A 25587-nucleotide genomic window follows, 5' to 3' on the forward strand; every position below is an offset into this window, starting at 1 on the left:
GCGGGTGTTAAATTAGGAGGGGGGGAAGTCTATTTAAATTTTATACATGGAGTGCACTAGTAAGAATATAAAACATTTTTCAAAAGTTAGTAATTCAAGCTCCAAGGTTCAAACTTGTCTGAAATGGGCTTTCAAATATTCATCAGAATTTATGACTCAATGCCAAATGTATTCAACTAATACATATGTTAAAATGCACACTACACGTCTTACTTTTGACTAATGAGATTTCAAATCCACCCTGACTCACTCCCGTTTACAGAAGGAAATTAAAAAATTGATTGGTTACTTCCTTCGCTGCATACGGACACCTTGATTGGCCAGCTGCCGTGGCTAGGCAACCAGGCGGAGAATCTTTGGAACAAGTAGCAGACTTCATCACAGCAGGAGCCGTGAGGCAAGAAGCTCTGGGATCAATTAAAATGCCAGGCTTTTCCAGGCTGGTTTCCAGCGCATCTGTGCATGATTCCACATAAATTTAGGGAATTAGAGATCAGACAAAGGTAAACATTTCTGTGCTTTGCTTAGCATTGATTTAGAATGCGAAGATGAAATATACCACAGTCATCCAGCCTGGAGGGGGTTTACACCTTCAGCTGATTTTTTTTCCCTCCTCAATTGCTTCATTATTTTAGGTATGTTGTAATCGAAGGCTGTTTAAATCATCTGTGTGTTCCTTTGGGGAGGGGAGGAGAAAAAGAAACAAAAGAAAAACCAGTTCCTACTTTCATAGACTAAACACTAGAATGACTCATTCTTTAATTTTATAATCACACCTCTTAAAATAAGAAATTATTAATGATCTTCATTTTCCAGCTATTTGGTTTCCTGAACTTCGGTTAGATAAAAAGCTCACTCGTGTCCTCCTAGAAAATGGAAGACTGTTTCTCCCTTAAAATCTGGAAAGACTAACCTTTTGTGGAGTCTTCTCTCCCTTTTTTTGCTTGTTTATTTGTTGTTTGTTTTTTGTTTTCTGTTGTTGTTTTCTCACCTTATCTATCAGTTAAAGTCTAAGGTTTTGTTTGTGTTCTTAGTACGGAAGGACTTTTAACGCCTGTATGTTGGGGAGAGGTTTAACTTCTGCACTTCCTTTGTACCTGGGGTGAGGTGAGGGTTAGAGGTTTATCTTTGAAGTACCAAGCAGCATGACAAGGACAGTACAGAGATGGGAAAAGTACAGACAAGTGGCTGGAAACAATGACAGGGCAAACAAATATCATGAACAGCAAATTACAGATTTTAAAATCCTACAGAAAAAGACAATTCCCTGATATCACAGAGGTAGTACAGACTTACCCTTTTATTAAGCAACAAGAAGAAAAGCAGAAAGCCATCAGGCTTTAGTTGAATATTAGGAAGAAATCAGAAGTGGGGCTTTAAGCCATCTTCTAAATGAACATCACCAACTCAATGTCTCCTACCCTATTTCCACACCAGTGATAAGTGTTACAAAGATGTCCAAAGTTCTTTTCAGCTTTATGGTTGTAAAATTCTGTGAATTAATTCAAAATTTTAGAAAAGTTGAGGAGAAAATTAACATTTATTGAGCTCTTGGGACTGGGTTCAATGCTCAATACATTTACTCTATTTTTTAATTCTGATGACAATCCTGTGAGGGAGACAGTATCTCAATTCTACAGGTGAGGAACCTGATGTTTTCATTCTATTAATCAAGCTCATGTTATTTCTACTTCCTCTACCCTCTGAATTATGTCATCCTCAAGAATTCTTATACAATGAGGACTACCCACCTAAAGTTTGACTTAGGTGAAATAAATCATTCATTCTATATGCATTATAAACATAAGTGCAGTATAATATAAATCTATAATGACCACTTCCAGGAGAACATAAAAGCTTAAGAAAATATCAGTTAACGATCTCTTGCCGTTTGGTCAGCAGACTGTGTGAGAAATGGCAACCTCCCAACAGAACACAATATACGAGAGGGTTGAGAGTCAGACTCTCAAGTCTGGTATTCCAACTCTAGATACCTTCAGAGTAAGGTGATACAGATCTTGCCAAAGTACATGGTGAAATATTTTAATGCGAGAGTGAGTGTAGGTTAAAACTCCAGCAGCTTGGAGTTTTAATATTCTGTCATCCACAAGTGCCTGTAATTAATACTGCTTACATTCAGTTGGCATATTTATGAGTTGAGTTTCCTCCGTATATCCATTCTTCAGTTTTTCCCTACCTATTAGCAGTGCTCAGAGACCAGGGAGTAACTGACTGCAATTCAGTTGAAGCAGAAAAAATTGCCTAAGAAGACATCAATAAAAGAATGATTTCCATAAAGGAACAGTTACTTCTGCTACATTCTTTGAGCTGATATAAATCTAATTTTAAAAGTTCTTCATTAGTTTAGAAAAATTCTGCTTCTTCTCAAAGGGAGTTCTGCTTTGCTTTTGCTTCTTTAGAAAGAGGAGTTCCTCAATAATACAACTCTAGATAGTAAATTGCTATCTTAGTTCCCCACCAGGAAAGGATCATACCCCTGAAGCTTCAGAAATCCCTGCCACCATGGCTTCTGTTGGAAGCTCTGCTCTGTCAAAACCTGATGCTCTCTGAATTGCCTTTGGGCGATTCTTTTTCTTCTTCTTCTTTTATTTTTTTTCAAGAATAGTGCAAATTTAAAGCTGAATAGCTTTATCATTCTGTCCTGTAGAAGCTAACAAATTTGAAAATCTTCCTTTATTTCCATTTATTCCACTCTCTCTCTCTCCCTTTTAATTCAAATTATCTGTGATTCCACTCTGTCTGTCCCTTTTAATTCAAATTGGCTGTATCTTTGCTGTATAACCCCATCTCTATTTCTGGCTTCTGTTAAGATGGCTGATTAGGTTCATAGTTCATACCATCACTTATCAACTTACCAAACTGTTGGTCAGTTACCCCCTTGGTGTTCTCTTATGAACGTACCTTCTCATTTTTGCAACATAGACAGGCTGAGAATTTTCAACATCTTTAAGTTCTGGTTCCTTTTTGCTTAACAATCTCATCTTCAATTCATTTCCCTCTCCTCTCATTTCACTATAAGGAGTCAGGAGGAACCAAGATGCTCCTTCAACACTTTGCTTAGAAATCTCTCTAGCTAAATATCCAATTCTATCACTCACAGGTACTGCTCTCCACAAAACACTAGAATACAAACACATTTCAGCGGAGTTCTTTGAAACTTTATGACAAAGAACACCTTTTGTTCTTTGTCCAATAATATGTTTCTCATTTTCATCTAAGACCTCTCTAGAATGGCCTTTATCATCCATATTTCTACCAAACTTCTGTACGTGATTATTTGTGTATTCTTCAAGATGGGCACTTTCTCTATAGTTATATTCCTTTCTTTCTGAGTGCTTAACAGATTTATCTTTAATATTCCCTTCATCCCAATATCTGCTTTTTCTAGCATGCACCTCAATCTCTTCCAGTATCTACCCATTACCCAGTTCCAAAACTGCTTCCACAATTTTATGTATTTGTTATAGTGGCACCCTATTTCTTGGTAATAATTTCTGTCTTAGTTTGGGTAGTGATAACAGAATATCATAGAATAGGTGACTTAAAAATATTAATTAATTTCTTACAGTTCTGGAGGCTTGGAAGTCTAAGATCAGGGTGCCAAAATGGTTAGGTTCTAATAAATCTCTGTGGCCCTCTTCCTAGTTTGCATGTGGCCTTCTTGCTGAGTCCTCACATGGCAGGAGGAGAGGAAGAGAAAGAGATGGAAAAACAGAGAGACACAGACACAAAGACAGGAAGTTCCCACCCATGTCTCTTCTTATGAGGGTACTAATTTGATTATGAGAGCTTTGCTGGGATGTCCTAATTACCTTCCAAAGGCTCTGTCTCCAATACCACGTCACAGTGGGAATCAGGATTTCAACATATGAATTTTAAGGGAACATAAATGTTCAGTTCATGGAAATTATTACAGGTATTGAATTCAATGAAATAAACAAGCTGATCATAATAGCATTAGACATTGAGTTTTCAATGATGATTCAGGGAAGGTGCATTGCACTTATTGATAATTTTGCACAAAATGTGTATTCACAAATATGTAAGAAGAGAATTCCGATTTTGGTAACATGAATAACATATCCAACATAGACTCCTCACCCCCTCAAAAACACACAATAGTAGAAGTTAACAATAGCAACAACAAATGCACACAAATGAATAGGTGTACTCAGGAGAATTAGTAAAAATCCCAAATTTTAGGAAAAAAAAAAAAAAAGAGAGAGAGAACTCAAAAGAAAAAGGTAAGCGATTTTATTAACCCTGTAACATCCTAGGGAGGAGAAAACCCTGATATAGGTCCTATAATCTAGTACTTAGGGTATGTTTCTTAGGGATAGAAAAACAGTGGTTTAAAGCTGAAACTTGGGGCCCTGAGTAAAGCTAGAAGAGCATTAGAGCAGCCTCCTTCATGTAAGTGAGACTAAAAACAATCAATCCATAAAAAAGCAAGGGAACTTGACTCTGATTGGGTCTTGGAGTGTGAAAAAGTCTCCAATTAGCAACCGAAACTCGGAGCCTATTCCACATGCAGGTGTGGAGTCAAATTTTAGCTATCTTCTATTAATCTATATATTTGTCAGCTTGAACTACCACAGCAAAGCACTTTAGCCTGCTTAAGCAACAGAAATTTATTTTCCCATGGTTCTGAAGGCTGGAAGGCCAAGATCAAGGTTCTGATCAATTCGGTTTTTGATGAGGGCTTTCTTCCTGGCTTGCAGTTGGTTGCATTTCACTATGTCCTCACATGGTTTTTCCTTGGTGCATGCATGTGGGTAGGCAAGAAAGAATGAGAGATAATCCACATAATTAGGAAATGCAAATTAAAGCTACAAAGTCATACCATTTCACATTCACTAGAATATTTATAATAAAAAAAAGACAGTATTATTAATGGTGAGAATGTGAAGAAAATGAAACTCCCACATATTGGCAGAAATGTAAAACTGGTACAGCCAGTTTGGAAAAGTTTAGCGGTTTCTTAAAAAGTTAATCATAAACTTACTGAATTAGTTTCCTACAGCCATCATAACACAATACCACAGACTAAGAGACTTCAATAATGGAAATTAATTTTCTCACAGTAATGGAGGTTGAAAATCCAAGATCGAAGTGTTGGCAGTTTTGGCTTCTCTTGATGCCTTTTTGACTGTAGACATTGGGCTTCTCATTGTGTTCTCATATGGACTTTCTTCTGTGCACAAGCCTTCCTAATGTCTCTTCCTCTTTTTATAAAGATACCAGTCATACTGGGTTAGGGTCCCACTCTTAGGACCTTGTGTCACCTTCATTAACTCTTTTAAGATGCTATCTCCAAATATAGCCACATATAAATTTTGGCAGAACACAATTTAGTCCATTACAAATACAATCCAGAAATTCCACCCCTACTTGTTTACTAAAAGGAAATGAAATAGATGTTTACACATATATTTTACACATATAAAGACATGTATGTGAACGTCACAACGACATTACTCTTAGTGGCTATAAACTTGAAATAATTTTAATGTCTGTGAACTGGTGAATACATAAACAAAATGTGATCTATCCAATGGAATAACAGCCATAAAAAACTACTGGTCTATGCTACAACATGGAAGAATCTCAAAGCCATGGTGAGTTAAAGCAGTCCCTCACAAAAACCTACGTATTGCATGATTACATTTACATGAAATATCCAGAAAAGACAAATCTATAGGGACAGAAAATAGATCAATATTTGCCTGAAGCTAGTTGTGGTACTAGGAATTAATCACAAAAGTGCACAAAGGAACTTTTGGGAGGGATATAAATGTTTTAATGTCAGATTGTGGTAATGGCTGCTCAACTCTATAAATGTCCTAAAAGTCATTGAATTGTATATTTAAAAATGAGTGAATTTTATGTTATAAATTATACCTTAAGCTGGGCGCGGTGGCTCATGCCTGTAATCCCAGCACTTTGGGAGGCCGAGGTGGGCAGATCACCTGAGGTAGGGAGTTCAAGACCAGCCTGACCAACGTGGAGAAACCCCATCTCTACTAAAAATACAAAATCAGCCGGGTGTGGTGGTGCATGCCTGTAATTCCAGCTACTTGGGAGGCTGAGGCAGAAGAATTGCTTGAACCCAGGAGCCAGAGGTTGTGGTGAGCCGAGATCGTGCCATTGCACTGCAGCCTGAGCAATAAGAGTGAAACTCTGTCTCCAAAATATATATATATATATATATATATATATATATATATATATATATATATATATATATCTTTGGAAAGCTGTGAGGAAAAAGAAACATTTAAGGAATGAAATAGTATAGGTGTTCATAATCCTTGCACTTTCTCATTCTCCTTCTCCATATGCCACATTCCTTTCTGAAAATGACCTGCTTATTTTCCAAGTATTTCTGGTCATTAAAAAACAAACAAACAAACAAACTTTGAAATGAGCTATTGATCATGAGCCCTTGGTCTCAAGAGAAATTACACAGTCAGTGGTGACTTTCTCTTATGGAAGCATTCATTATATGGCATCTTTCTTTTTAGCACTGTTTTGTTTTGATTCAAAACTAGACAGTGAATTTCTTTCGAAATGTTAAATAAACATATTTTTAAGCATTACTCTTCTCTGGTGGCAAATTAGAAGTCAAATGCAATATACAGTTCTCATTAATGACCAAGGACACACTAGACATCATAATATAGGTAAGATGTAAATTTGTTTTCTTAATAAATTACATGCTGACAATTACATTCATTTATAAATTTTCCTCTCAGACGTTTTCCCTTAAAGGAAAAATCATAGACCATGAGATGGTCTTTCACATTCATATTTCAATTAGAAAATTTCAAGTGACTGTGGAAAGGTTAATGCCACTATGATGCTTTCTCAAAGCCCAAAAGTCTTCAGAATCCCTTTGGACCTGGCCCCATTTCCCAAGCCAAAAGTCATTTCCATCTGTATTCTGAGAGTTTCACTGAGCTTTTAGATTTGTATTGTGCTACTTACAATTTCATACAATTTGGATACACTTTTGCATCTAGAAGCAGTTTATGTCTTAGGCCAAACCCTGAACTTAATTAACTTACCATAAACCTTCTTACCTTATAGCTATATCAGACCATAACACCAGTGCCCAGTTTGTGAAATCGATGTAAAGCATGCAGTAGGAATCTCTTTGTGTGTCAGCTAATGAGGCATTCTTTTCAAATGTCAAAACCTTCTAGCAGATAGGCATTTTTAATCATTCCATTTTGATAGTACAGGGGACAAAGTTCAAATTATAATTGCCATAGGACAACAGTAAGAAGCAGATATTTTCCTAATTTCCTCAAATTACAAGTTTAAAAAATCAGATATTAAGTGATAAAAACAAAAACTGAAAAACTAGATTTGAAGTATGATATGATTAAAATTGACCAAACTCGGATTCAGGTGGATCTGAATTTAGTTTCAGTATTGCTTCTCATTAGCTATGTGAACTTGGGCAAGTAATTATTTTACTTCTTTAATCTTTTTTTTAATTGATAGACGGGCATACGAATATTTATTTCTAAGACTTATTCTGAGGAATGAGTGGGAGTTCTTAAACTGAGATATTTGAACTACTTTCAGGGTGATTGTGAAGCACTGAAACCGCAAGAAAACATGTGTAGGTTGTTTGAGTGTTCATAGCTTTCATCAGTTCTCAAAGGAATTTCTGTGTTCATGATCACTAAGAAGGGATACATAGGTGTTTGTAAATACAACTTTGATAACACTTGAGAATGTGTCAGTAATGTCAATAATCTATTTCCTTCTCCTTTCTGAAACAAATGATCAGATTAAAATTACAAACAATGTAAGATTTCATATTAAATACTGTTTTATACCACATGTATGGATGTTTTCAACAGACAATGAGAAATAACACTCAGTTTTTTTCTATACAGACCTTCAACGGATTGAGCAAAGCCCATCTACTTTGGGGAGAGCAATCTGCTTTACTCAGTCTACTGATTCAAATGTTATTCTCATCCAGAAACACTCTCACAGATACACCCAGAGAAATACTTAACCCAATATTGAGTACCCATGGTTCCAGTCAAATTAACACATAAAATTAACACTGACACAATAGATTATGAAATAACTGTCCCTAGAGGTAAAATACATGTTCTTAATGTAACTTAGCAGTTATTCATGCAATAGTTTACTTCCAATATTTAGTCTTATAGAAACCACAATTGAAACACATATTTCCTATGCTAAATGCTTCCATGTTGACTAAAGATTGCTAATATCTAGAACTTTTGCTTATAACCTGCTTTCTCCTGTTTTATTTTCCAATTATTATCTTTGTCAAGTTTTATTTTGTCTAATAGGTTATTTGTTCTTCCCTGTAAAGTTGCACTATTTTTTTTTTTTTTGTAGTTTCTCGGAGTTTTTGCAAACCATTCAGCAATTTTCTTCAAATTTTTAAACTATTAATAAAGAAAACCTCAAAAAAGTATACAATGGTTACATTTTTATGCATTGAATCAAGTTCAAAGTTAGTGACATAGAATTTGTAAACTTATTTTCAATGAGATTAAGTAAATAAATACTCAGAAACACACATAATTCTTACAGCAGTGACTGCATGTCAGTTAACATTTCTAGGCTGAGCATTCCAATTCTGAAAACCCCAAATCTGAAATGTTTCAAAAGCCAAAACTTTTTGAGCATTGATATGACAATAAAGGAAATGCTCATCATAGCATTTGGGATTTGGGATTTTCAACCAGTAAGTAAAATGTAAATATTCCAAGTCCAGTCTGAAATTTCCAAGATTTCACTGGTTTGGTGTATAACTTTAGTGGTTTCACCTAGTATAAACTTTAGATTTAAGACTTATTTTTCAGGGGTCTTTTCACTTAAAGAGACACATTCTCACTTTTTAAATGAAATATTATTTTCAGGTTCTTTTTATGATGATTCTCTTATCCTTTGAGTTTTTAGGTAAAACTTCATTTTTTAAAATGAGGTCTTTCTTGACCATAAAATGTAAAAGCACCAAATTTCACCCGCAGTGAAATTAATACTTTTTACTTCCTCAGACTCATCAGTATCTGAAGTGCTCATTTGTTTACTTTTTAAGACTTTCCCTCTCTCAAAGGAAGCACTTAGTACTTTCTATATAGAGACTGAGTATCCCTTATCCAAAGTGTTTGAGACCATAAGTGTTTCAGATTTCAAATTTTTCTTCAATTTTGGAATGTTTATGTTATACTTACTGGTTGAGCATCCCGAACCCAAAATATTCCGGTAAACATTTTTTTTAACCATCATGTACTCAAAAGGTTTTGGATATTGGAGCATTTCAGACTTTGTATTTTTAGATTTGCAATACATAACCTGTAGTAACTACACAATAAACACTGAATAAATAAATGAGCTAATGAATGCTTAAGATTATGTTGCTGTGTTAGTCCATTCATGTTGCTGTAAAGGAATACCTGAGACTGGGTAATTTACAAAGAAAAAAGGTTTATTTGGAGTCACAGTTTGGCAGGCTGCACAGGAAGCATGGCACCAGCATCTGCTCAGCTTCTGGAGAGGACCTCAGGGAACTTACAATTATAGCAGAAGGCGAAGAGGAGCCGTGTATCACATAGCAAGAAAGGTAGCAAGAGAGACAGAGAGAGAAGTGAGGTCTCAGACTCTTAAACAGATCTTGCATGAACTCAGAGTGAGAACTCACTCACTACCATAAGGACAGTGCCAAAACATTCATGAGGGATCTGCCCTCATGACATGAGCCAAATACCTCCCACCAGACCGCACCTCCAGCACTGGGGATCACATTTCAACATAAGCTTTGGAGGGAAGAAACATCCAAACTATATTAGTTGGTTGGAAAGATCATATGAAAACTCTTTGGAGTACATTGTAAATATATATATGCCTAAAATGAGTTTTTAAAACTTTTCTCTGATGATAAGAAGAAATAAAATGATGAAAACCCCCAGGCACCTATAAATTAAGGAGAACAAAGGTGGAACTGTGGTGAGAACTGTGTGAGAGAGAAGACTCTGGAGGAATCAGAAAAGGAGAATTCAAAAAGTAAATGCTTTGGGAACGTTGTTATCCATGGATCTTTCTCATTTTTATACTGTTTGCAAACAAAGGCACTGGCTGCCATTGTTCCCCATTGTATTTTCAAGGCTGCTTGTATAGCAAACGGCCTTAGTAGATGTAGATATAATACCCCCAACTCCCAGAGCAAAGGGTAGCTTTGATAACTGTCTGGTATACTAAAGATAATGTCTCTTCCTGGAGCAAAGGTCACGGGAAATGTGAATGCTTAGAATCAGACAATATGTATATGAAATCTGGTTCTGACACTTATTGGTAAGGCATTTTACCCATTTTGGGTATCAGATTTCTAATTTTGTGTGACAGTTTTAAGAAAATATGCCTCAAGAACTGTTTAAATAAATAAATAAAATGACATGATGACTTGCACCATGTGTCTTAGTCTGTTTTGTGTGTTGCTATAACAGGATACCACAAACTCAGTAATTTACGATATACAGAAATGTTTCAGCTCACAGTTCTGGAGTCTGTGAAGTTCAATATCAAGGTGCTGGTATCTGACACATGATTTCTTTGTGTGCTATCCTGTGTTGGAAGGTGGTAGGGCAAAATGGAGAGAGAGAGGGAGAGAGAGCCTACCCCGAAAGCCCTTTTACGAAGGCACTCAACCCTCAATAATTCTCCATGGCCTAGTTATCTCTTAAGTCTGTACAATGGAAATTAAATTTTAACATGACTTTGGGAGGGATCAATCATTCAAACCATAACAGCATGATAGGCATATCTTTTGTGCACAATTGCTTACTATTTCTATCCTTGTTTCACCTTCCTTTTTCTCTGCCTTTCATCCTACCTTCTTTGAACTGTCTTTAGAAAATCAAAATGCCCCCATTTCCTTAGAGGATCACAACCCACCTCAAACTGATAAAGAAACTGACATTTATAGAACACATCCAAATGTAATCATCCTAAAACTTTTTGGACAAAACAAACTAACAAACATAAATACAAAGCAGAGATTACAGAGGCTTAGACAATTAGTCAAACTCCGCTATCACAAAGTATGTCTTTCACCCAGTTATCTTTCCCTGACATACCAACCATCTATTGAGCACTCACCAAGTGGGTATATTGAGAGAGAAGAGGAGATGTACTAGTATGAAATGAATTCAGCCCAGATAATAGGAAACCCAGCCAACAGTGGCTTGAAGAAGTAAAAGGTTTATTTGACTCATGCAAAAAGAAGCCCAAGATAATTTGGTTTAAGTGTAACAATGCCATCAAAGACCTTTCTTTTTTTTTTTTTTTTATGTTTCTGTTTTTTTTTTTTAATTTATTTATTATTATTAAACTTTAAGTTGTAGGGTACATGTGCACAACGTGCAGGTTTGCTACATATGTATACTTGTGCCATGTTGGTGTGCTGCACCCATCAACTCGTCATTTACATCAGGTATAACTCCCAATGCAATCCCTCCCCCCTCCCCCCTCCCCATGATAGGCCCCGGTGTGTGATGTTCCCCTTCCCGAGTCCAAGTGATCTCATTGTTCAGTTCCCGCCTATGAGTGAGAACATGCGGTGTTTGGTTTTCTGTTCTTGTGATAGTTTGCTAAGAATGATATACACCATGGAATACTATGCAGCCATAAAAAAGGATGAGTTTGTGTCCTTTGTAGGGACATGGATGCAAAGACCTTTCTAATATGCCACCCTCAACATGCAGTTCTTCAGCTTCTAATATGCCATCCTGAACATGAAGGTCTTCAGCTTCAAGCTTCTCTCTTCTTGGTAACATCAGATGAACTGTGTGAATTACATACATTCAACTCTGGTACCTCTTGAACTCTTCTTTCAAAGTTCTTTCAAAATTCCCAAACAGCATTTACTGACCAAAGATCTCACAGCCTACTGGTACTTAGCCTCAGAGACATTTCACCCAATGGGGAATCGGGCTGTATTCCATTTCCAGAATGCTGAAGTTTGCCACCAGCCTTATACAGCTTTCTTTCCATCAGAAGATCCACGGTATTTTCTGTACCCCAATATGGGGCAAGGATCAGGCACCAAGCTCTTTCATGTTCTCTTGTTCTCTCAAGTAGAATTCTTTCTCTCTCTCTCTCTCTCTCTCTCTCTCTCTTATTTTTTACCCTAATATCTTTATTATGTTGAAATTAAACAGATTGTTGCAAGTGATCATATCTCAGGTTACATTCCTTTTCTTTCTCTGATAACACCAATAAAGATTCACCATAATCAAGAATGGCAGTTCCAGTGGAAGGAATGACCCTCCTGATCCCTTGGCACAGGCACAACTAGGTGGAGGCCTGTCAGCTCCTAAGTTGAGGCCATGAGAAGGGTGTAGGTAGGAGGAAAAAACACAGTGAGAGTATTTCTAACAAGCTCAGAATTAGGCAACTGTGTACACATACAAATATATATACATATATATACATATATATATATGTATACACACACACACATATTTTAGAAAACAAAAAATGCTGTGCCTGAGTAGTTACATGTAGCTACAGCAACTTCACAATGAATCAAGAATCTAGATCCCTCCATCTTTCTGTGTGACTAACCATAACTAATGTTTCTTGCTCATAGTTATAAGACAGCCGTTGATGTCCCACTCACAGTTATAAGACAGCCGTTGATGTCCCACTCACCAGTTAGGAGGATCGAGAAGAAGCTGCTTTCCAGGAAATCGCAGTTAACTTCCAAATAGATCTCTTTGGTCAAACATATGTCACAGATCCAACTCTCTTTTTGTAAGGTGGTACGGGGAATAAAATATTTAAGTAGTAAAATTGGGCCTCTGCCAATAAGAAAGAAGGAGAGGATAGATATTGGGTAGATAACTAGCAGCATCCTCCATGTGATAAACTGGAATGAGAGACATGCTAGCTTTGATAAATTACATCTGCCTCCATTTGTTAGCTCTTGTCACATATTGAATTATTTTCTATCGAATCCAAGGAATGAACTTACATTACATTCAAGTTTTCAGTTTGAAATGAAAGTACCACATTTGTTCCACTCTACTCTTATTATTTCCACCAAACCCTGAATTTCTCCATTCCTTACCACTATGTTCCATGGTATTACATTCAAAGCCTCAATCACAGCCCACTGAAATCCATAGCAGTCAAATGGTTAAAAATCAGAGTTCCTAGAAAATCCACCTGAGATGATTAGTTAAAGCAATCTGAAAAAGCAAGATATTTCACTGCCTGCCACATAATGTTTCTCCAGGCCCAGCCCCTGTAAAAATAAAATATCGTTAATGGAAGCCAACTCGTTACCCCATAAAATTACTACAACACATGTGCTTGAAAATGTAAGACAGATATTCTTAACTTGGCAAGCCACAGGGAACCACAGAAACGTTCTCCAAGAAATGATTTCATTTTGTTGGTTTTATATTTAAAGTCACATTTTTGGCAGGCAACCCCAAAGACAAAGTTCCAAGAGTAAACTGGCCTATGGGATAGAACTCAGACTTCTGGTCACTTGCCCACACGTGTTTAAATCACTTACCTGTCCTTGTATACCGGACATAATGATCTGGGAGCCTGGCTCTGTTCCTTCTAGTTGTAGGCCTCTTTTTGCCATCTTTTCTTCTACCCTCCGTACTGTAGTTTATTACTTTAGCACACATATGTGGGGTTATAAAACAGTCTAGATTTGAAGTGCTACTCTGGCACTTAATAGTAGTGTAACTTAGACAAATTACATAACCACACTTTGCTTCAGTTCACTCATCTATAAAATAAGCATCACAATAATGTCTATGTCATAAAGCTGTTATGAAGATTGAATCAGTTAATGTATTAAAATTCTTAAAATAATGCCCAGCATGTAGTGTGATATAGGTGGTAGCTGTTATTATTATCACCCAGCTGGATAACAGGACATGACCTAAATTAGCCAGCAAAATGACTCCCTGAGGTAAGTCAGACAAAACCCAAATAAAAAAATTCTGTAGAAATGTGTGTGGAAGCTGACAGATATTCTCCCAAATACTACAAATATAAGGGACTCAGCTGAGTGATCAGGGAAAGTTACCTGGGATTCAAATTCACTATTTCCTCTGCATGCTTAAGAACTGTGAAATTTTAGTGAACAGAAGATTCTCAGGGTTTATCTCATATAGTTCCTTCATTTTATAAAGAAAAACCCGATCTATGAGTAAATACAAGGTTACATAAGTAATTAGTGGACAGCTTCCTGGGCCCTGATGCAGTGACTTTTTTTCTTATATTAAGGTAGGATAATTTCTTTATTCCCTCTCAAGTGATGATGGGAAGAGAAAGACAAGAATCTGAAATAGGTTGTAAATCTCCATAATCTCTGCTTACAAAGAGGTCCATTCCAACTCAGAAATATTTACTTAACACAGAATCTTGAAACTGTAGAAGTCTTTGGGCTTGGAGCTTTATAACTATTTACTCAGCTGATTATCTCCATTTCTTACAGTGAAATGTGAAACTTGTTTTTTAAGAGTGTATGTGCAGCTTGAAATCTTCAAGATAGGCAAAAAATGTGAGTTAGGTTTTCCCATTTGGGTGCCAAACTTACAATCTTAACCTTTTCCTCTTCTCATCTTTGCTTCTATTATTCTGATTTCAGAATAATGTCCAGCCCCATTATATACATTTCTGTAGCATTTTCATTTCCCAAGGGTCTTCCTGATTTGACTTATATTTCTCAACAATTGTCATTAGCTTTATCATCCTCACTTGACCAATGAGGAAATCAAACTTAGAAAGGATTCAGTGACACTCTTCTATGATCACATAAGTAAAGGGGACGCCTGATTTAAAAACGACAACAAGAAACAAACAAAACAAAACAAAAAACAAAGAGACAGGTTTTCTGAGTCATTCTGTCTTTCATTTATTCAATATTATCTTGCCAATATGACTGTGTGTTTCCCATGTGCACTGAGGATAAGTGTTTTTTTTTTTTTTTAAAGTCACTCACGATCCTTTCTTAAAGCTTAGCTTATATCCAGATCAGTTATGTTTTATTCTAACACACAGTAAAACTATTCAGTGTTATCAATGAGTTCACAAAGTAGTCAAAAGGTAAACTATACCTGAGATATCTAGTATAAAGAAATAAGAGGTTTTTAGGGTAACAATATAAAACAAATTATAAATGTGCTGACGTCAATAAATCAGTGACCAGGTAATTAGAGCCAGTCAGAACCACAGACATAACTGAGAAAGACTATCTGTAGGTCAGCTTCCCTGCTTCCCTCCCAGCCTTACTGCCTCAGTCACTCTACAGCTCCCAGGTTTAGTCACACCAGACTAGTTTCATTTCTTTGCACACCTCATGCAATTTCAACATGTCTTCCTACAATTTGTATTTCCTTTTCATCTTTTCTTGTGCTTCTATTTTTTAAAAAAATGACTTACTTATCATTTTATTTATCCTTCAAAGTCTACTTCAAAAGTGTCCAAGACTGATAAAACTACTGTTGTTTAGGAACCCTCAACCAGTAACTGGGGCCTCCTAGGAATTTAAGAGACTCTAGGAAATAAGAAGGAAAAGTCAGTTAATAATAACTTCTCATCCTCATGAAGTTTCTTATCCTCATGAAGTCAGGAGACTATTAGAGACCAAGAAAGTGATGATGTGATGTTTCCTGCTCATCCCCTAATTCAACAATTTTATTGAGCACCAACTATTTCATTTTTCTAAGTAAAAATGCATCATTAAATAAGACAAAAATTATCCTCTTATGATGTTTTTATTATGATAGCAAGGCAGACAATTACATATATATAAAAATATATATATATTTAACAACACACATAAATATATAACTTAAAATTGCGGTGACTGTAAAAACTCAAAAAGACAATAAGATTATATTTGAGGGAAATGTAGACATTTTGGTTGAATCTCCAGCACTTACTTCATCATCTCTTGATGAAATTGTGGTGACTGTAAAAACTCAAAAAGACAATAAGATTATATTTGAGGGAAATGTAGACATTTTGGTTGAATCTCCAGCACTTACTTCATCATCTCTTGATGAATAACAGCAATGCATGATTTGGAGAAGGATTCCAGTTCAAATGGTGATGACTCATATCTCATATTTATAAATTATTCCCATCTACTTTATCAATGATTGGTTCAAGCATAATCATGTGACTCAGTTCCAGTCAAAAAAATGTAAAACCAGTTTACTGCAGGCATCAGAGAAAGTTTTAAAAAAAAAAATTTATGGAAGAACCATAACAAATTAATAGTTTTATGGTATTAACAAGGAGCCTTGTGGCCCAGAATTTTCCTGAAACCATTTTTACCATCATGAAGGGGGAACCAGCTGTAGGAGGAATATAATGATATGGAAGCTGGAGTTAAAAAAGGAACGAGCTTGTTAGGGTACTAAGTCAATCACCTGAAACTCACCTGACTTCAGGATCTCCTCTTGTAGGATCTCATATTCCCTGCTGTTAACATAAACTTGAACCACATTTTCTTTTACCTGTTCCTGAAAACAAATGACACAAAAGGCTAGATGGTCAGGCAAGATCTCTCTAAAAGGTGACGTTTGGACTGAAACCTAAATGATGAGAAGTAGCTAACTGACCAAAGATCTGGAGGAGTTGGAGACAGTCAGGATAAAGAGGCTAAGGAGTAAAGAAATAACAATCAGCTTTTTGAGGGACAGAAGGAAAGCCAGTGTGGCTGGTGAAGTGTGAACCAAAGAGAGAATGGGATAAGAACCAATTGAAACATACACAAGAGTCAGAGTTTTAACTGAGATTTTAATAGATTCAAAGCGTCTTTTCTTTGAAAGGTTTAGCAGAAATCGAAGTTTTTGTTATTCTTTCTGAAGTCATAGATTTGTCATGACATCCAAAGCAAAGAACACCTTAAATGCTCTCCAACCCCTCAGCTAAGATCCACATCTCAAATTTGAAGATCCTAAATTAGGCGATTCTGACAGAATGCTGAGTAATATACACCCTTTTGTTGGGCTATAAAAATCCAAGAACATAGGCAGAAAAGATTTGATGGTAAAAAAATTATTGTAAGACAAATGGGAAGGGGAAAGAGACAGTCAATATTCTGACATCCGGGCATACAAACAATCCTGCTTAAGTGATTTTAAATATCCAGAGCCAAATGGAGAATTAGAGACAGTGTTAAACTATCACCGTTTATCTTCATAGTTTATTATTGCTTCTAAATCCTTAACATATTGTAAAACTAAATGCTCCATACTTTACTCACCTGTATAACACTTGTACGTATTCTATTTTAAACCTAATTTTGTTTAGTTATGTGCGTATGTATCTATGTCTTTCCCAGCAGATTGTAAGTTCCTGGAAATGAGACAACTTTGAAATCTCTTTTGTATTCCCTCATCCTCTGACAGCTCTATCAATTTAATAGAAACTCAGTACATTTTTGATGAATTAAATGCTCCTTAGTTGCCATTTAACACTGGCAGACAGGTGCTAAGATTCCATTTCTCAATAATTATATTATATAGAATGCATACTAGGTAAGCTCATTCCAATAGTTTGTGACAAAATTTTATATAAAAGAAGGTTCTATTTCAGTTTATAAATAATTACAGGCTTTTTTGGTATAACTTCAAAATTTAACTGATGTCTGAGTTTCTGAAACCAACAATTCCTTCATTTGTTTCATAGAAACAACTGCTCTAAATTGCAAACAACTGTCTAAAAACATACCCACATTCACATGGTACATTCACCTCATTCTTCAAATATTGGTTTCCTTAAGGAATCAGTTTCTGGCACCCAACATTTGGTTTTGATGTCCTCCCTATGTGTTCACAGAGCAACCTGGTTTGTATGACTCAACCTATGTAGTTCAGTCTTACCCTGATAGATACACAATACATGTTTGGTTGATTAATCAAGAAAAAGTCTGTGACATCCAACTTCCTTCCCATCTGCAAGCTCTTATCAGAGAGACAGTCAACATAATAATGTCTGCCGTGTGACTGATACAATAAATAAATAAATAAATAAATAAATAAATATTAATGCTGTTGATATTAGCAAAGTAGCATATATTATGCCAAGAGCATTCACACACATTATTTCGTTTCATCCTCAAGACTTCTTCTAAAGCCAGTGATCCTTCCTCTGCTCTTCTCCACTTCCATCTACAGGCTAAGGCAATAGAAATCGAAACTCAAAATGAGCTTTTTTTTTTTTTTTTTTTTTCTGAAACTGAATTTAAGTCTGAAGGATTCTAGAAATATATATATATATATATAAAATTCACTTGTGTTCAATGTAGTCTATTCATTGAGTCTAAGAATTCCTTGAGAGCCAGGGGAATTATTTATTTATGGTATTCTTTTCAGCCTCCCACTGTAATGTCCAGCATGTGTTATGTGCCCATTAAAGGCCAATTGAATTTAAACAAGGAGGATCATTTCTTAAAATTCTCAACAGTGAGGCTACAAGTGCAAGAAAAATCTACTTTATTTTCTAGCCAAATCAAAGTTTTGCTTACTCAGATATTTCTTTTTTCAATTATTCTGCTTAACCAATATTTTACTGAAGTAAAATAAGTCATTAAATAAAATCAGTTTCTCTTGCAAACTAACATTTTTCGTTTTGCTTCACATATTCATTAGTAACCTTAAAGTACGCTATTTTAAATATATTATTAATATAAACTTATATATTTAAAACTGAGTATATTACCATGTTTATCTTGCTATTTGCTGGACATCTTAACAAGTAAACTTGATTCTTTTTCAAAATTTGAAAGAAAATGTTCCAGCAACTGCTAGTTGATCTTGGTGAATCAGGACTAGCTCCCACAATTAACTTCTGAGATTTTAAATTTGTCAAAGAGAAAGTACAAATGACTTAATGTGTGGAAGAATGTCAGTGTCCACTGTATTATGATCTGCTAGTAAGCAACCTCAGTTCCTCTTCCTGGTTCCAACTGAGGTTAAAATGAAACTTTCTGGATCTGCTTCTGAATATTCTCTATTTTTGGAGAGAAAAACTACTAAATTATTGACATCTCAGTTGGCTCCATAACTGATATATTTCAAACTGTGTGTTTGCTTTAAAGTATTGCTTTACCTTTACAAATTTAATACACTTTAAAAATCCCTTGAAAATGTAAGTTTAGATTTTGTCATTATTGGGTTATTTGACATCGAATAAGGAAAATGAAATATTTTTATCTGTTTCAAACAAATGAAGATATAAAAGATGCTGCCATTTGTTCCCTGGTTTATCATGTAGTTGCTGTTATACAAAGAGGAATGAATTCATCATCAAACATCTGTACTTCAATGTCAACATGCAGTTCAGTAGCAAACAAGTGATTCCATGATTTACATGAAGAGCTAGCAGGTTTTAATTTTAGGTTGAATCAGTTTCTAGAATTTCTTCTAAAATTTGAGCCAACAATTCTGGGACAATCATCTGTGATAAATGACGAAGATATTATGTCATTGTTGTTGTTTGTTTTGTTTGTTTGTTTGAAAGACATCCTGGGATTCCTGAGGAACATAAAACAGCTAGAGTCACTATCAAATCAGGCTGGGATTCTTTAGCTCTAATGCCAGTCCATATCACTGTTGAAGCATTCTCACCACAGGTTACTCTCCTGTTAAAGTGGCAATTTTAATATTTCCTCCAAACCTTTTGTTTTAATTATTAAATACAGTTGCCCAGAGAGATTTTTGTTGTTGCTATCAGACTTTATATCAGGTAGGCTGTATTCTCTGCATTCCCTAAAACATTTCGGTACCTCAACAATCAGCTACTTGGTTGTCTTTCAGTTTCTTAAGAAGGACAGTCACATGTCACAAGAGAACTCAGCCAGGTATAAACAGACAATGAAATCAAAGCTGTACCAACCCCTTCCACCATAGAATCATGGACTTTAAGAAGTTTCAGGGACCGTTTAGCCCAACGTTTCATTTTACAGATGAAAAATTCTGAAGGTCACGTTGGTTCAAGACTTTTTTAAGATTATAGCGTCTACTAGCAGGTATATCTTCTGGCTCCTAGATTTGTTCATCCTGAATCTCGTAGTCCGCAGATCTTCTTGTTGCCATTCTCGTATCCTCCTGAGAAGGACTAGCATCTTCCAGACTTCTTTTTCATATGGCTCCTGCTGGTTTAGGCCACTGGGAGGCACTGTTAGAGGACTGGAGGACTAGAAGAAGAAAGAAGCAAACAGTGCCTTAACAATATCTGTACATGGTAAAGCCATAATATTGCATTTTTCATATATGAGTATGATTAGAAAATCAAGATTTAGTCTATTAATCACAGATGGAAAATTTCAATGTTTCAAGGGGCTGGTTAGGTCACATAAATGAATAAGGCAGGCACCGTAGACACCATGGAGAACACTCAGCCTATCTAGAGAAGACGGACTAACACACAGCTCCAGAAAACTACCGCCCTGAGAAAAGCTGGCCCATGCTGCTGACTTCTCTGAATTTTTCATTGAAAGGAAACACCTAGAACTGCATGTGAAATTTTCTTTTTTTCTAAGTGATAGCAAGCATTTCAATTTTAAAACACAACTATATGGACCAAATGCAATTTAACTGTGAGTTAAATCTGGCAGGCAGTTTATGATTCTGGCTTTGGGACAACAGCTCACCTCTAGGGAGGAAAAGTGTATTTAAATATTCACCAAGAAGTGCAGGATTAAAGCACTCACTGGAGTAGTTCCTTTTCCCCACTGCCCTGCACGTCGAATACGTGGTTATTTCAAATAATCATTCTATCTTGCTAAAACATCTTAACATAGCTGCTTAAATATTGCACTTTACTTAGTGTGTTTAAACACAGACTAAGCATGATCATACAGAGTTTTGGGGAGTTAAAAGGGCAACATTTGATAAAGACCATCAAACTGAGTTGCCAAAAAACCAAACAAATCCTGCTGTAAGTACATGGCATACCTTCAGTTATTATCTACAAATAAACCCTGGTAATGAGGTTTGGGATACCTCTCAGTTGCATGTTGATGATAGATTCTCTGTGGAACTGACTCTAACCCATTAAGCAAGCTTGTTCCTGCCACCATGGCTGTTAATTTGACAAGACACTGTCGCATTAAGTAGAATAAACATGTTTTCATCCAGTCAGCCATCCAGAACCGACATGGCTGTTACTCTAACAACTGGATATTGATTGGAATCACTCACCCCTTCTGACCCTCCACTGGGAGGTGGAGACCAGGCTCAAGCTGGCTGAAGATCTGCCTCATTGGCACACATGGGTAGCATATTAAGGATAGCCACAAATTTTAAACCATTTAGCTCCTTGTCATGTTCATCCTTCAGGCACTGTCTGGTTCTCAGTTTCTTCAGTGGAGCAATAGGCTCCCAATACATCATTGTTTATTAATTTTATAGATCTACACATCCATTTGTGAGGATGAATTTGTGCTGTTTTAGCACTTACAACTTCGTAAAAGCAAAACATCATAAGGCACACAAAGAAATTTTACAAGAAGTCCAAAAGATAAAAAATTAAAAATTTTTAAATTCTAAAAGGTAGGATGGAGTCTTTCCTCTCTTTTTAATCTATGTGATTGAGAGACATCCACTTAGTTTTTGAATGACCAATCCGTTTAACCCAGATATAATCTTAAAAGGCTATAAATCAAGCTAACTGAAAAAAAAAAAATGATATTTACCTGATGTTAACTGTTTTTAATCTGGCTATTTTTAACCTGCTTATTAATATGGGTACCTAACATTTAGTAGAGCTTGCTTTTCACTCAGTCATTCATTTACCACAGATAAATTCTAACATGTGAAATTGCTGGTGTATCACTTACCTGTGTCTCTATGTCAATCTCAGCATGTGTTAGGCCCTGCTCTGTTCACTAAACTTCACATTCATGACAGAATCCCGTGGTTGAAAAGGACCTTAAAGGACATTTAGTGAAATTGTTCACCAGACTCCCTTGCCTGCTCTGGAACAGTCTCAAGAATTGGGCATTCCATATTTGCTTGAACACCTATTTGCTTGAACACCTCCAGTGTTGGTAAACTCATTAAACTCATAAACATATGGAGAATTCTATTAAAATATTAGACATATGTCCTCTGTTTTTATAGGTCAAATCCTTCTTCTGCAGGGAAGTGATTCAAACATCCAAAAATAGTAATGATATTCTCTTTCTGTCTTCTTCAAGAGATACGGTTTGAATTTATGTCCTTACCCAAGTCTCATGTCAAATTGTAATCCCCGGTGTTGGAGTTGGGGCCTGGTAGAAGGTGACTGGATCATGAGGGCAGATTACCCCTTTGGTGTTGTAGAGTTCTCATGAGATCTGGTGGTTTATAAGTGTGTGGAACTTCCCTGCATCTCTCTTCTGCTCCGGCCATGTGAAGTGCCTGGCTCCTTCTCTGCGTTCCACCATGATTGTTAAGTTCCCTGAGACCTTCCCAGAAGCTGATGCTGCTATGCTTCCCCACACAGCCTGCGGCACCATGAGCCAATTAAACTGATTTTCTTTATAAGTTACACAGTTTCAAGTATTTCTTTATAGCAATGTGAGAATGGACTAACACACCCAGCTAAACACCTCAGTTCTTTGAACTATTTATCTTATAGCAGCAGTCTGCAAACTGTGATCTAAGAGCTGCATCCAGCCTTTCACCTGTTTTTGTAAATAAAGTTTTACTAGAACAGGTCCATTCAAATACATATTTTCTAAGCTGCTTTTATACTACAATGGCAGAATTGACTAGTTGTGAGAGAGAGTGTACAGCCCCCAAATATTGAATAACCTGGCCCTTTAAAAACCAGTTTGTTGGCCACTGTCTTATACCATGGTGTGCTAAGAACCCTCATCATCTGTATTTGGGATGTCTTTCAGTTTTTCACTGCTGCTGTAAGACTGTGACCTGCAAGACTTGAGAAGCTTGTGTCACTTGTTCTGGATACATTTTCTATTAATGTAGAAAAAAGTCCTTTGGCTTACAAAAATTCTCCATCCTAAAGCACAAAGAAATCCTCAGTGAAACCATTGAGATTAGCCTGATTTATAGCAGAAAATACAAAGTTTTGCTGTTTTTCTTCAAGTGTATTCTTATTTTACTGTTCCATCGTTGCTTTAAAATATACTTTTGAGTACCTGTTATTGCAGAGCATTGTTCTAGACACTACATAAAATACTAAGACAGAGTTCTTCCCAAAGTTTGCATCTGGTTGTATGGAGGAAAGTATTTATAAAATACCTGATATATTTAGGGTTTTACAAATCTCCCTTCACTGGATTATCAGCTGCATAAGGTCAGGCTGCCTTGTCTGCTTGGCTCTGTAATGTCTCCCCAGTGCCTAGAATGGTGCTCAGCATATGGTAAATGATCAGCAAATATTTGTGGGATGAGGGAAACGATTAGAAGAGGGAGACAAAATGTAATCAAATATTAAATTATGTGATAAAGACTATACAAACAACAGGAACTCTGGGAAGAAATAGATCAACATGGTCTGGACAGATTGCTGAATGGAAACTTCATCATGGAATCTAACTTCTCCTTTAAAAATAGATACCTCTTTTACAATCTGCGGATTGTTATTTCTCACCCACGTCAGAATCCTCTAGTTGGCTTATTAAAAGGAGAGATTCTTGATGCCTACGAGGACCTCCTGAATCAGAATCTGGCTGCCATGCCCAGAAATTATTCTTATGAATTCGAAAATTTGAAAACTACCCCTCTCAACAGAAGGTGACACAGTCTCTATGTGAATACCTCTAGTGATGAAGAACTGACACTCCCACAAGCTTCTGTATTTGTTAGCTTTAGTTGTTGAAAAATAATTTTTTACTGAGTTGCAATCTGCCTCCCATCATTTCTAATCATTGGTCTCAGCTGCATTCATTAGAGTCACAAGAGACAAATTTATTTTTTCTCTTGCATATGACAACTCTTCAAATGTGGAGAGTTCTATTAAACGTCTTCTCCTAAATCAACATGACTTAGATGCTCTTATCTTTGTAGTTGTTGTTCACTGGCAGAACTTCCCAAGATCTATCAGTTACCCCAACATTCTGCTGAGGTGCCAGAGGAACCTGGCACTCAGAGCCAAGGAAGTGGTTTGGGAATCTGCAGATGAATCTCTTTTCCTTCTATACCAAATGAAACAGTCTGCCACAACCCATTCATCATTCATACCTGAAGCCAGAGTGTGTACTTCCCCCTCTAGCCCTTTATATTCAGTCTCAGCAGACTCATTGGAAGGGGTTGAGGAGAGACATGTTCATAGATTGTGGATTCCCATCTCCACACCATTCTTAACACTCCTGTCAAGTTCCATATTTCCCAACATCCATCTTAAAATGTGTCTCCCAGAACAGACTAATGTAGAGGTCAAGGTCTAAGTCAGAGTTAGACTTCACCACTAATTAGCTGTGCAACACTGGGTGATTATTGTTTAAATTCTTTTACCCCCATTTGCTTAATCTATAAAATAGAAATAATAGCACTGCCTCATATGGTTGTAAGAATTTAATGTGGTAAAGCAATTAACACAGTACCTGGTGGTATACAGTAGGAAATATAGGTAAAGCAATCAAGATAGTACCTGGTGGTATACAGTGAGTTTTCAATAAATGTCAGCCATTATTACTACCTTCTTGGTAGAAAGAGACTATTACATCCCAGCAATCCTGTGAGTGTTGTAATATTTTTATTTACATTTCTGTCTCTTTGTGCAGATGGTGAACACAGGCAGGGGCCACATCTGACTTATCTCTAGCTCCAGGTACTAAAGAGCCACTGGGGAGAGCTCAGTCACGTAATCCAACATTACCTAAGTAAGTTTTCAACCTCTCCAGTATTTGGCATATTACCAACCCCCTACTTTGTGCTTCTAAACTAGGCCAACCTAATACATGCAACTCTATGGGCAACCAATTTTAGAAAGCCACCATCACAACAGCCTCTTCTTTATAATTGTCTGAAATCCAGCTTCCCTGCCCCTGCCCTTGAGCCTATGCTGAGTCCATCTCCCTGTCTTACACCTGATCCCCTGGCTTGGTCACAAATTTTTACTTACATGCTCACTTATGGACATACGGACTAGATTTGAGCTTGCTCTCTGACTTGCCCATATTCTGACCCTCATGAGTAGCCATGCTGGTTTCCTGAGTTGCAAACTCCCAAGCCTAGAGCAGTACCCTGTGTTGGACGTCTGGCCAGCACTCCAGTCATGCCTGCCCTATCATCCCAGAGAAAAGCAGTCAGGGAATAAGAAAGATGCCACGATACAGGGTTTGCTACACATCAGACTGATCTGGCTCACCATGTCATTTTAGTTTCAACTCTTTTGCTTTGCAGACAAAGGGTAAGAGCAACACATCATTAATATGTTATTGCATTATCAGTGATGAGGTGCTAATAAAGTTAGTTCAACAAGACATGGGTTACACATAGGTAGGTCCCAGAAAATTTTATCAGCATCAGCTCTTCAAGTCAGGATGATGATGACATCAGGTCTTAAAAGCAAACTGCA

The 25587-nt window shown here is 36.5% G+C and overlaps 1 long non-coding RNA gene across 1 annotated transcript in view; it reads left to right on the plus strand.

Moving 5' to 3' along the window:
• The first annotated feature begins 398 nt into the window (after positions 1-398).
• Positions 399-25587, plus strand: part of LOC119624483 (uncharacterized) — a 50872-nt gene continuing 25683 nt past the window's right edge. The window contains exons 1-3 of the long non-coding RNA XR_005240652.2: positions 399-503; positions 12700-12836; positions 24791-24889. This is a non-coding gene — a long non-coding RNA (uncharacterized lncRNA). The remainder of the gene's footprint in view (positions 504-12699; positions 12837-24790; positions 24890-25587) is intronic.

This window comes from Chlorocebus sabaeus, chromosome 1, assembly GCF_047675955.1.
Source record: "Chlorocebus sabaeus isolate Y175 chromosome 1, mChlSab1.0.hap1, whole genome shotgun sequence".
In the NCBI taxonomy this organism is placed as follows: domain Eukaryota; kingdom Metazoa; phylum Chordata; class Mammalia; order Primates; family Cercopithecidae; genus Chlorocebus; species Chlorocebus sabaeus.